The sequence below is a fragment of the Capra hircus genome, chromosome 13 (assembly GCF_001704415.2).
Source record: "Capra hircus breed San Clemente chromosome 13, ASM170441v1, whole genome shotgun sequence".
In the NCBI taxonomy this organism is placed as follows: domain Eukaryota; kingdom Metazoa; phylum Chordata; class Mammalia; order Artiodactyla; family Bovidae; genus Capra; species Capra hircus.
The window spans coordinates 59,478,679-59,491,259 of record NC_030820.1 but is presented as its reverse complement, the minus strand read 5'-3'; positions in this window follow the sequence as shown (position 1 = coordinate 59,491,259).

The window sequence follows — 12,581 nt, the reverse complement described above, 5'->3', positions numbered from 1 at the left end:
CCTGGAGGAGGGCATGGCAACCCACTCCAGTATTCTCACCTGGAGAATCACATGGACAGAGGAGCCTGGCGGGCTGCAGTCCATAGGGTCGCAAAGAGCTGGACACGACTGAAATGACTTAGCACACATGCATGGAGGTGACAAGGGAAGCTCCTGGCACAGGTAATGCATTTAATCTTATTGGTTAAAAGAACAAATGAATGTTAACTGCCCCCCCCCCCACTTAATTAAGTAGACATGGGCCCCGTAATTGCATGAACACGGAATGGCGCTCTGCACAGAGAGGAAATAGGATTACCTACTCACAAGAGAAATGTAGGTAGAATCAAAAGAAAAGTTTTGGAAAGCTTGCCAGCCTTCGCACCTTCATTTCAGCACCTCCTTCTCACATCAGGACCTTTGCACATGCCGCTTTCTCTGTCCAGAAACTACTGTCCACTTGTCCTCACCTCCTCCACCTTTCATCAGCATTCCAGTTACTGTGGCTGCCAGAAAAGGACCTCAACACTTAGTGGTTTAAATTAAAAATAACCGTGTATTACCTTGGGGTTTCTGCGTGTCAGAATTCAGGAGCAGCTCAGCTGGGCAGTCTGCTCCAGTCTCTTATGAGGTTGAAGTCAGATGGTGGCTATTGTTGTCGCTCAGCCGTGTCCAGCTTTTTGCAATCCCATGAACTGAGGCACACCAGGCTTCCCTGTCCTTCACTATCTCCTGGAGCTTGCTCAAGCTCATGTCCATTGAGTTGATAATGCCATCCAACCATCTCATCCTCTGTTGCCCCCTTCTCCTCTTGCCTTCTATCTTTCCTGGCATCAGGGTCTTTTCCAATGAGTCAGTTCTTCACTGGCGGCTGAATCAGGGCCATCTTGAAGGCTTCTCTCACTTGTCAATGCCTGAGTGAGCACCTCCCTCACTCCCTGCAATGATGTCTCCAGCATGGTGACTCCAGGCAGCTGGCCTTCCTTCCTAGTCCCTCAAGGCTACAAAGGCACGTGTTCCCAGAAAGCCAGGTGGAAGTTACATCACTTTTTTTTTTTTTTTGGCCACAACACAGCATGTGGAATCTAGTTTGCTGACCAGAGATTGAACCTGTGCCCCTGCATTGGGAGCCCGGAGTCTTAACCACTGAACCACCAGGGAAGTCCCTACATCACCTTTTATGACCTAGCCTGGGAAGTCATTCAGTGGAAGCTCCACCACATGATCAGGGTGTGCCCAGGTTTAGGGCAGGACCTCATCCCTCAATGGAGGAGTTTCACTGTCATACAATGAGCTTGCAGGACAGGAAAGTGCATTGAAGTAGCTGCCTCTGGGAAAAGCTACAGGTCAGAGAACTGACACTTAGGCAGCTCAGCCCTGTCCAAACCAGAATCGCTCCTCTTGGAGCCCCACCCCTTTATCTGTAGCCTTCTCAAGGTGCTCAGAGATTAATTACTTGTGTAATCACTCATCTCCCTCTGTTCCCAGCATTTGATATACAGTATGTTCTCAGTAAATAAATATCTCTCGAATGAATGAATGAATGTTTGAACCAGGCGCTTTGTGTTGGACTGACGAGGGGCAGGAATCTGTGGGGCTCCCATGGGGCTGTGGCACCAGGGCAAGTACCAGCTGGCATGATGCTGGGAGGCCTCGGGCAGATCAGAATTTGGGGCTGAAGCTTCCTCCTCCTTTGCCGGAGGACATGAACAGGCTTCACCACATCTTCTGAGATCTTGCAGAAAAGAGCTCTGGGGGGAAGTTTGCACACTGTCAGGCCACAGGATCTTTGAACGCAGGGCCTCGGGGCCAGTGTTGGAGATGGTTTGGGCATAGGTCTGGCTGGGAGATGGAGGGTTTACACAGTGACCCCTTGAACTTCAGGGAAATAGGAGCCAGCCATTCCCACCAGAAGCAGCAGGTACCTAGGCGGCAGCAGGCAGGAGGAGCTAGTGGCTGAATCCAGAGAGGAAACTGGAAAGATGCCACCTGGGGTCGGTTAGCAAGCTCAGCAGTGAACTTTGAACCTGGAACAGGCTTTGGTGACCCGCGTGCTCTGTGCTGTGGACTCCCAGTCCTGAATTTCCTTCTGAGCACCAGACCCAGAGCCATTTGCCTTCTGGAGGTAAACCCCTTAGGTCTCAAACAGAACTCCCCATTTTCTCCTCCTCTGACTCCACCCCAAATGAGTTTCTTCTGGATTCTTCCATCTCTGGGAATTGCCCAACCTCACCAGGCACCTGGGCCAGAAACCTGGAAGCAGGCTCGGCTTCATGGGTGTGTGACCTCTGTAGTCACACAGGGCTCCACTCTTAAGAAGGCTCCCACGGCTCGGTTTAATGCTCTGCTGTTACCATCACAAGATTCTTAATAAGTTCTGAACACAGAGTCTGGCCCTTTTCTTTCCGCACTGGGCCTCTCAAATTACGTAGCCAGTCTTGCCAGGGAGACTTGAGGCCCCACCATCCACTTCACCCCACCTGTCATCCAATCAGACTTGTTCTGCCAACATGACCCTTTAAATAGCTCTCCCCTCTGTGCCCCTCTTCACTCTTCTGGGCTTACCAGAGCTCGCCTGTCTGAATTGGAATTCTGACTTTCCCATCTCCCAAATGTATGGTCTAGGCTTCATCTGTTTGTACCTCAGTTTTATCTTCTGTCAAATGGGGTTAATGTTAGCCCTTACCTGGTAGGGTTGCTAAAAGGATTAAAAAAACTGATGCCTGGCACATACTAAGCGCTCAATAAATGGCAGCTAACATTGTCATCACTCCCCCACTGTCACTCTTTTAGCCCAGCATCTTCATCCCTTGCCAAGGGGAGAGTAACAGCTTCGGGACTAAACTCTTCTTGTTAATCCATCTTTGATGCTGCAGTCAGTGATTTTTCTAAGACACAAATGCAGCTCCCAACTCCTTTGCTTAAAACCCTTCAGTTTGAAACTCCAGATTATTTATATGATTTATAAATCCCCACAGGATCTGGCCTTCAGCCTCATTGCTCTTATCCTAGGACTTGGTACTTTATAATGAGGAATTGCTTTTACTTTCCAACATGCTCTCTGCTCTCTCCGGTTCAGTACCTTTGTTTGTAGTAACCTCTGCTTGGACAATCCTCTTCACCTTTATTCACTGACTTTCTTCTACCTGTCTTCTGGGTCTTAACCTCAGGTATCACCGTCTCTGGGAAGCCTTCTCCATCAACCTCCCTCCTTCGGTGCACACAGGTCCTCTTTCTCTAGGAGCCCGAGGCCCCCTGCCTGTGCTTCTCACAGCTTTCTCCCTGGTTTGCAGGCTTTTATCCCCCTCTCGTTTGAAAACCTTTTCAGAGTATCAACCACACTTTCCATTTCTGTGTTGCCTATTCAAAGGTCAGCTTCATAGTAGGTTCTCAAGAGGGTTTGTTGAGTGGTCTCCACTTTGGGATGCGGATTGGAGCTGCAGTCCCCAGGTGGAGACTCAGGAAATCACCCTTTCCAGAGCAAGGGCCACAGGAACTTTGTTTGGGATATTTCAAGTATCTTGCCTCCAAACACTTAAAACAACCCCTCTACCCCTACTTTATTTTCCCTTTGCTGGCCTGTTGTTGCCATGGAGCCAGAACTTGGAGAAAATACTCATATCCATCTGGAGAATTTGGCTTTTGCTCAAATGTCTTGGAGCAAAAGAGAACTTATTGGCTGATGAAACTGAAAAGTGTAGGGATATTTAGCTTCAGGCATAGCTGGATCCAGGTACTCAAATGATATTAGGAATTCTTCCCCACTCCCCACCCCCCAACCCTGCCCAACTTTTCCTCCAACTCTAGGCTGTTCTTGTTTTTCTCTGTTAGCTTATCCTCTGACAGTTCCCACCACCATTACCTCCACAGTTTATGATAGCAGCTCCAATCTATCAACTTAACCCCCTACGCCCACAGAAATGGAGTCCCTCTTTCCTGATAGCTCTTGGGAAAGTTCTGGCTTGTCACATGGCCATTCCTGAACCAACTACTGTAGCCAGAGGGACGAAATACTCTGGCTGGTCAGGCTGGGCTATGTGCCTCTCGTAGGTCAACCTCATGGCATCCAAAGGGATAGAGGGAAGGGTAGGGTGGTTCTCAAGGAGACCTGGGGAAGAGAGACCAGGAGGGAGATGCATACTGATGGGTGCAGACCACCTGCCCACTGCCTCCCCATCCTAGTTATTCATCAGCTGGTTTCTTGGTCCCCCTGCCACCAAGCCAGTGGAGCCTTAGCATAACTGGGGATTCCGTGAGTTCCTACCTCACATTTATCTCATGAGGCAACTTCCCCCAAGCACACACTGGAACTGATTTTCTCAGAAGCATGGCCCTTCCTGCTCCTGGGAACAAAGGCAGAGAAAACGGGATCATTCTTGGAGTCACTTGCTGATTTTGGATCCAAAGAAGAGGATTAAGTCACAGGTCTGAGTCTCCCACTCCTGGCCTCATCTCTACAATCCAGCACTTCCCCCTCCCCTTCCCTTTCAAGCTCCCTACATTTCAACACCCTGGGTGATAATTGAGGGTTGCAAGTGGGCAGCTTGCAGCTTCCCAAGCCTCTTGTTCTCTACTCTTCACTTCCCTGAGAACTTGACCTGGCATCTCCTAGTGCCTCTGGTGGCAATGGGGTGAGTCCTGGCAGGAAGCTCAGAGATGCTGACCACACTGGAGATGGTCTGCCAGTGTCCTCAGAAGGCCAAGAGGGATCTTGTGGAGCAGAAGTCATGGTGTCCCCATGATACTTTCCACTCAAGACATCAGTCTGTCAACTGTTTCCTGCCCCTGCTTTCTGCCACCCAAACCTAGAGTCACAATACAATCAATGGATCAGAAGGGACCCAGGTTGGATATTGAGGTCACTCCTGTGACCCGCACCTATTGATTAAGAGCTCTCCACTCATGACACTGAATCTTGATTCTGCTTTAGGAGGTGAGACTTGGTTTCTTCATCTGTATAATGGGAGAACAGTCCCTCATTAGCAAGGTGTTGCACTGGGGCTTCTGGTTACCAGGGCTATGCAATAAAGTACCCAATGCTTAGTGGTTTAAAGCAATGGCAACACCTATTTTACTTATAAACATGCAATTTAAGCCAGATTTAGCTGAGATGGCTTGATGTGACTCCATTCGACATCAGCTGGGGCAGCTGAGGGTTTATAGCCTGGAATCATCTGAAAGCTCATCCGTTGATATAACTGAGACCTCAACTGGGGCTGTCGGCTCTAGTGGCTATGTATGGCCTTCTTATGTTAGAGGGTGGGGGTGGTTCATGACTGGCCTGGGTATCAGGGGGATCATTTCAAGAGAATCAGGCAGAAGGAACATGATCTTTGCGACCTAGCCTCATGAATCATGCAAGGCCAGTTCTTCTCCACTCTATTCCTAGAGGCAGTCACGAAGTCCCATCCGAGTTCAAGGAGCAGGGCAACAGACTACCTCTTAATGGAGAGTGGCCAGGTTTTGGAAGAGCATGTGGGATGGGAGATGTGGCCTTTTTTGGAAAAATATAATCTGCCACAGAAGGGCAGGATGAGAAAATGCCATTTAAGTGTTTAGTGCAGAAGTGCTTAATCGTTGGTAGCTGTTATTACTACCCTGCTATTATGGGAAAGATCCAGCATCTCTTTGCACAAAAGTGTCCTCCAGACTTTCTGATGGCTAAAGGTATAGGAGGAAGTGAGATTATTTCCATCGGGACTGCCAGAGAAATTGGCCCAGAAATACTCTGGGATTTGTCCAAAGTCACCCACCATATCAGCACCCAGTCCAGTGCCCACCAGACGAGCTTCAGATGGCTGCCTCTGCTGTTAGCAACAGTTGCCTCTCCCCAGAATCTCCATCTGGGCCTTGGTTTCCCCTCTGAACGATGGCAGCATGCGGGCTTTGCCACCCCAGAGGGGACCAGGATGGAATATAGGCACCTCGTGGCCATGCCACTCAGGCTGGGGCACCATCCACATCCGTCCTTTCTCAGGCCTGGGGAGCCCCACTGCCTCTGAGCCCACGCCTGGCACTCACTGCAGGACATGAAGAGTGAGGCTGCCAGGTCGGAGGGCAGATCTATTTTGGAACCTGGCATCCCCGGGAGGCCCAGGGGAGCCTGTGACCCAGAGAACCAACAGGCCCCTCTGTATTTTGTTTGTTTTTATTAAACAAGCACAGCTTGTCCCTCGCAGAAGAATCAGAAGATGCATACTAGCCAGAAGGGAAAAAATACATGGTGCCTGAGCTCTCCCAAGCCAGGGGCAAAAACCATAGCGAACATTTTGGAGTATCTTTCCCCCAACCATTCTACAAATAGATGCATATAATTTAGGGTGGTTTTGTAGGAAAAAAAATGAAACCTAAACAAACCTCCCCCAAACCTCAACGCAACATTTTCTAAGTCATTTTTAATTTCATTTTACTTACACTGGATTTATTTTTTTGACACAGGAACTTAAAAAATGCACAAGGTAATATAATACGACCCCCTATACCCATCACTCCAAATGGGCACCTGCCAACATCTTTGCAAGTTTTCCCAGATTTTTTAAAGACATGAAATACCATTACAGGTTAAGTTGGCTTCCCCGACATCCTTCTCCCCCAGTCTCGTTTTCTCTCCTCCAGGCCCACAGGTCCATATGTACATATCCGTATTTAGCGGTACTATTTTTGTGTTTTCAAAACTCAAAGGTATGCTATTAAACTGTCAGCAATGTCCTGTGGGCACACTGTGTTTTCCAGATCTACACAAATATCACATATAGATCCTGTGACGGGGGTCCTCGTCTTTCCACGGCTGTGCAGCTGTGCAGCATGTAATCACACTACTTTCTATTTATTCAGCTTCCGTGGATGGACATGGGGTGAATGCAATTCTTCAGTAGTTCCTAACCAGGCTTCTGTGGCTCCTACACACTAGCCCTTGTGCCATGAACGAGTGCTTATGTAGGGTATTGATGGAGGGGTGCTCCTTCTGGGACGTGGGGGACATGTGTGGCCAGTCTGGGTAGATTTCCAGTCTGTGCTTCCAAGTGGAGTGGCTGCACCGAGTTTCCATTCTCTACACTCCTGCCATCCCTTGGTAATGTCACACTTTATTTCTGTAGCAATCTGATGGCTATGAAATGGTATATGTAATTTCATAGCCCGCACTTCCTACGTGTTTAATGCTCTAGGCGTGCTGCAGTCCATGGGGTCGCAGAGAGTCAGAGACGACTGAGGGACTGAACTGAATTGATGTATTACGAAGTACTTTCTACAGCAGAAGATACTTCTCTAAGCACATGTTTAATGGTGGCATAAGCCTCCACTTGTACAGCCAAGGTTTTCTTAATTCATTCCCTATTGTTGGATACTGGGTTTTGTTTTGGGGTAGACTGCAATAATCCACACCCCTGTAAGCATGTTTCTTTGCAATGTGTCTTTCCAGCTCCTCCCTTTAAGAGATGGAGACTATGTCTCCACCCCTTGAAGCTGGCCTTGGCCATGTGACTTGCTTTGGCCAGCTGAACACTTTCAAATGTGAGGTTTGAAAGAGGCTGTGCCCTGGGGCCGTCTCTCTAGCTCACCTGGGACCCTGGAACCGTGGTGTGAGCAAGTCCCAGCTAGCCTACTGGATGACGAGAGACATGTGGTCAGGTCATCCTATCAGCCCAGCTGACATTAAACTGAACTCCAAATGACTGAAGACATCCCTGACCACCCAGGCCTAGCTAAAGACATTCTAGACCACACAGTCCGGACCAGAAAAATTGTCCAGGTGACTCACAGAAAGGATGACGATAGTAGATATTTGTTTTGTTAAGCCACCAAATTTGGGAGAGTCAGACACGACTGAAGCAATTTAGCGCACATTAGCACAAGAGCTGATGTGGCTCCAGTCAGCTCTTCCTTTTGTTCAGCCCATTGAGGCTGTGTATCATAGGCAAGTTGCTGAGTCTCAGTACCTCCTCTGTAGAATGGGGGATAATACCTGCCCCTCAAGTCACTATGAGGATAAATAAGATGGCACATGCATCACCCAGCGAGGCATCGGTACCCGGCAGGTCCTCTTTCAGCTTCCGGTCGTCTTAGACTTGCATATTTTCTCATGTTCCTTTGGTTCTCCCTGCTTCCCCTCTTTATCCAAAGCTTCTGCATCTTCCAGGTTTTCTGGAGGGTATCACCATTTAAATGTAAAAGCAAACATGAGAATTTAAGTACTTAATGTTCACTTAAGTTAACATCCCATCCCTACCACTACATCTTCAGGTCTCTCCTCCCCCCAAGACACTCCTCTTGAAGTTAGGCATGGCCATGTGACTTGCTTTGACCACTGGACACTTTAAAGAAACTTCGTGTGATTCTCTGCTTCCTTTCCTTACTGCAGAGAACCTGAAACCCTGTGTTGAGACACCAATAGCATCAAATGGTCAAAATTTTTGGTTCCAATGAGGTTCCCATGAACTCACCTGATGATTCCCACTGGGGACAGGAAGGATGAGAAAGAAGAAAGAAACCATTGTTGCATTGTGCTGTTTGTTATGTCAGCATAACAAATGCTATTTTGGTCTGACCTGAGTCCCTCAAAATATATGTTGAAGTCTTAACCCCCCAAATGTGAGCTTATTTGGAAAAAGGGATCATTGTGGGTGTAATTAGTTATGATAAGATCATAGTGGAGTAGATCGGGTCCTTAATCCAATATGCCTGGTGTCTTCTTAAGAAGATGATGTGAAGATACTGTTACCAAATGGAATTCAGGTCCGCTCACTCCCCAGGCAGCAAAGTCAGTCTACTGACTAGGAAAGTACGGTGTTTATTGCAGGGCACAAAGCAAGGAGAATGGACAGTGCATGCTCCAAAGACCCAAAATCCCTACTGGCTCTCAGGGAAGGTTTTTAAAGGTAGCATTTGGGGGTGAGGGTTGCAGCTCATGTATTTTCTTCTGATTGGTTGGTGGTGAAGTAACAGGGTGATGTTTCAGGAATCTTAACCATCAATCTTCTGGTTCCAACCAGTCTGGGGTCTCCCTGCTTGCGGTCAGCATATAGTTACCATCTTCCACTTGTTATTATATATCCCTTGGGGAATATGTAATTGTTATGTAGATCCCTTGGGGAGGAACTAGGACTTTGCTTTATCATTGAACCATTGTTTACATGATCAGTTTTCTTGCTTGCCTACTTTTCCTTTGTTTCTATGTTCCCTCACTTCCCTAATTAGTAACTGTGTGAGTCTGCTCTTTGGAACTCAGGGGAGGCCTAGGAGACTAAAACTTTTTCTCTACAAGTAAGAAACGGGGAACCCCGAGAGGCTTTTGTACCTGGGAAGGCCCCACAGGGTCCTACTCCGTTCCTATACCAGGGCAGGATAGCTGTGGAGTAAGGCAGCTGCAAGCCAAGGAACTCCAAGGATTGGTGGCCATCCCTGGAAGCCAGAGGCTGGGAAGGACCTACACATTTCTCTGAGGAAATGGCCCTGCTAACACCTTGATTTCTAGCTTCCAGAGCTGTGAGAGAATGCATTTCTGTTGTTTAAAACCTCGTGGTTTGCTGTACTTTGTTATGGCAGCCCCTGAAAATGAATCCAACATACCCCGGCTAATGCAACAGTCAATGAAGGTTCCCTCTGGTAATCATCCGTGTCTGTTCAGTGAGATTTTCTGTGTACCAGGCACAGGGCTCAGCACTCCACATACAGTATTCATTCATTCACTTGCATTATTTTTATTTTGATTTACTTACTGTGTGCCTACTGTGCCCAGCACTTCTCTCCAGGCAGTGGGGAAGCACTGTGAACAAAATGGCCCCTCCTCAAGAGCTGACTGACTAGACGGGTCGATACTAAATAGGGTAACTAGGTGGATGTGTGTGTGGATTTTCTGAGGAAGTGGCATTTGTAGAGACAGGAAGGAGGCCCCACTGGTCCAGTTTTTGGGATTTAGTGGCCCCCTGCCTGAACTCTTCTTCCACAAGGGGAATAGGAAGCCTTAGCAAGTTCATGGGCTGAAAACCAAGGAGCTATTAAAAGTGAGGTTGCTGGAAAGATCCATGATATATTAAATTACAAAAGCAACCTAAGCCAAGATCTCTAAGGACGCTAAAAGCATGACTCATAAGAGAAAAGTTTGATAAATTGATAAAACTGTGGTATTGGCACAAAAAACAGAGCTATACCTCAAAGATTGATAAACTGAAAGCCATCAAAGTTAATTGTTTTTGTTCTTCTAAAACACAATGAAAATAATGAGAACTCAAGTCACAGACTAGGCAAAAATATCTGCAAAATACATATGTGAGAAATATCCGAGTGTAGAAAAAAAATCTCAGAACTTAAGAACAAGAAAACAAACAACCCCTCACAAACATGGCCAAAGTTTTGAACAAACTCTCAATGAAAGAAAAGATACAAATGGTAAATACTCACATGAAAAGGTCTTCAGAAGTGTTAGTCATTAAGTAAGTGTTAGTCGCTCAGGCGTGTCCAACTCTCTGTGATCCCATGGATTCTAATCGCCCCCCCCCACCCCCCCCAGGCTCCTCTGTCCATGGAATTATCCAGGCAAGAATCCTGGATCAGGTTGCCATTTCCTTCTCCAGGGGATCTTCCCCACCCAGGGATCGAATTCAGGTCTCCTGTATTGCAGGCAGATTCTTTACTGTCTGAGCCACAGGGAGGAACCCCATTAGTCCTTAAGGAAATGCAAATTAAAGCCACAGTGAGAGGCTACCACACATTTCACCTAATGACTCTGGTCAAAAAGACTGAACACGTGGCGCAAATGGCGCTCACGTTCATTTCTGCTGGGAAGGCAAAATGGGACGGCCACTTTGGGAAACAATTTGGCATTTTTTTTTAAGTTAAATATATACTTACCATAAAATTTAGCAATTCTCCTATTAGGTATTTATCCAAAGGAAATGAAAACATATGCCCACAAATATGTATACATATGTTCCTATAAATAGCATTATCCATAATTAAAAATTGCCCTCAAGTGAAAATTACCCCCAAATGAAAACAACCAAATGTCCCATTTGGTTGACAAAAAAATCGTGGTACATGCACACCATGGAGTACTACTTAGCCACGAAAAGGAATTAACCATGTAGAACAACAAAGATGAATCTCAAAAGCATTATCCTAAGTAAAAGAAGCCACAACCACAAAAGAATTCATACCGAGTGATTCTGTTCCTACAGAACCCTAACAAAGACAGAGCTAATCTATAGTGACAGGAAGCAGATCAGTGGGTGCATGGGCTGACTGCAAGGGAGAGATTGACTGGGAAAGAACATAACAAGAAACATTTTGAGGGTTATGGGGGTGCTGTATTCTGAATCAGAGTGGTAGGCACACACATGTACGAATTTTTAAAATATAATGAACTATAAACATAAATGCGTGACTTTTATGGTATGTAAATTATACCTGAATGAAGCTGATTAAAACAGTAACAGGTAGTGTCAGGAAGAAGAAGCATGACTCTTGGTGATCATTAAGGTGTTGGACCACCAAGGAGAAGGCACTGTACCTCATCAGCAAGTGAGAATCACTATCCACCTCATTGTGTGATCGCTTGTAAGGACAGGAAATGAGGCAGAAAACAATACTGAAAGCTCATAGTAAGTGATGGTGATGATTGTTACTTCTAATAAACATAAGGGTGGGCTTCCCTAGTGGATCAGATGGTAAAGAATCTGCCTGTAATGCAAGAGACCCCGGTTTGATCCCTGGGTCGGGAAGATCCCCTGGAGAAGTAAATGGCTACCCACTCCAGTATCCTTGCCTGGAGAATTCCATGGAAGTGGAGCCTGGTGGGTTATAGTCTCTGGGCTCACAAAGAGTCAGACATGACTGAGCGACTAACACTTTCAACATAAGGATGAGTGAAGGTACGCTCCGCATCTACTAATTCATGCATCCACGCCTCCATTCATTTACACATCCATCTGATACATATCTATTGAGCAATTGCTACACGTGCAGAACTGTGCTTGGCCCTGTGGATTCAAGAGCAAACGAGAAGAAATGCGATCCTTGTTGGTTCATATTTTAGTGCAAGAAAGTGATGTCAAGCAAAAAATAGAAAATTAATCCATTTGTGACAAATGCTGGAAAGAAGGCGGCTCCAGGGAACCCTGAATCAGTGTAATAGGGTCTCACCCTAGTCAGGGTTAGGAAATGCTGCTTTGGTAAAGGAGCATTTGAGCTGGCTTGGAGGGTGGTCAGGGGTGGTTGGGCACCTTCCAGCAGAAGGCAGAGTAGGGGCTAAAGCCTAACACAAGAAAGAAAGTGTGAAGAAGGAAGGCCTGCCTCGTATGTGTATCAGGAAGACCTGGGCTTCAAGTGGGAATGGAATGGTCCCTCTGTCACTTCATTTTCCCACAGGGCTGGGATCTGGACAGGCAGGGAGGCTGCCTCCGGCTTTCTGTCCAATAACTTCCCCATCTATCCCCAGCTACTGCAAGAGCAGGGAGAATCAGATTCAGGAAGGTATTCGGGGTGCTAGGGACCTCAGGAAGGCCTGACAGGGTATGGGATGGGTTCAGATCTGGACCAGGAACATTGACTGGTGTGACCTCCAGGTCCCAGGCATGACCTCCCCTGGGATGCTTCAGGCAGGGAAG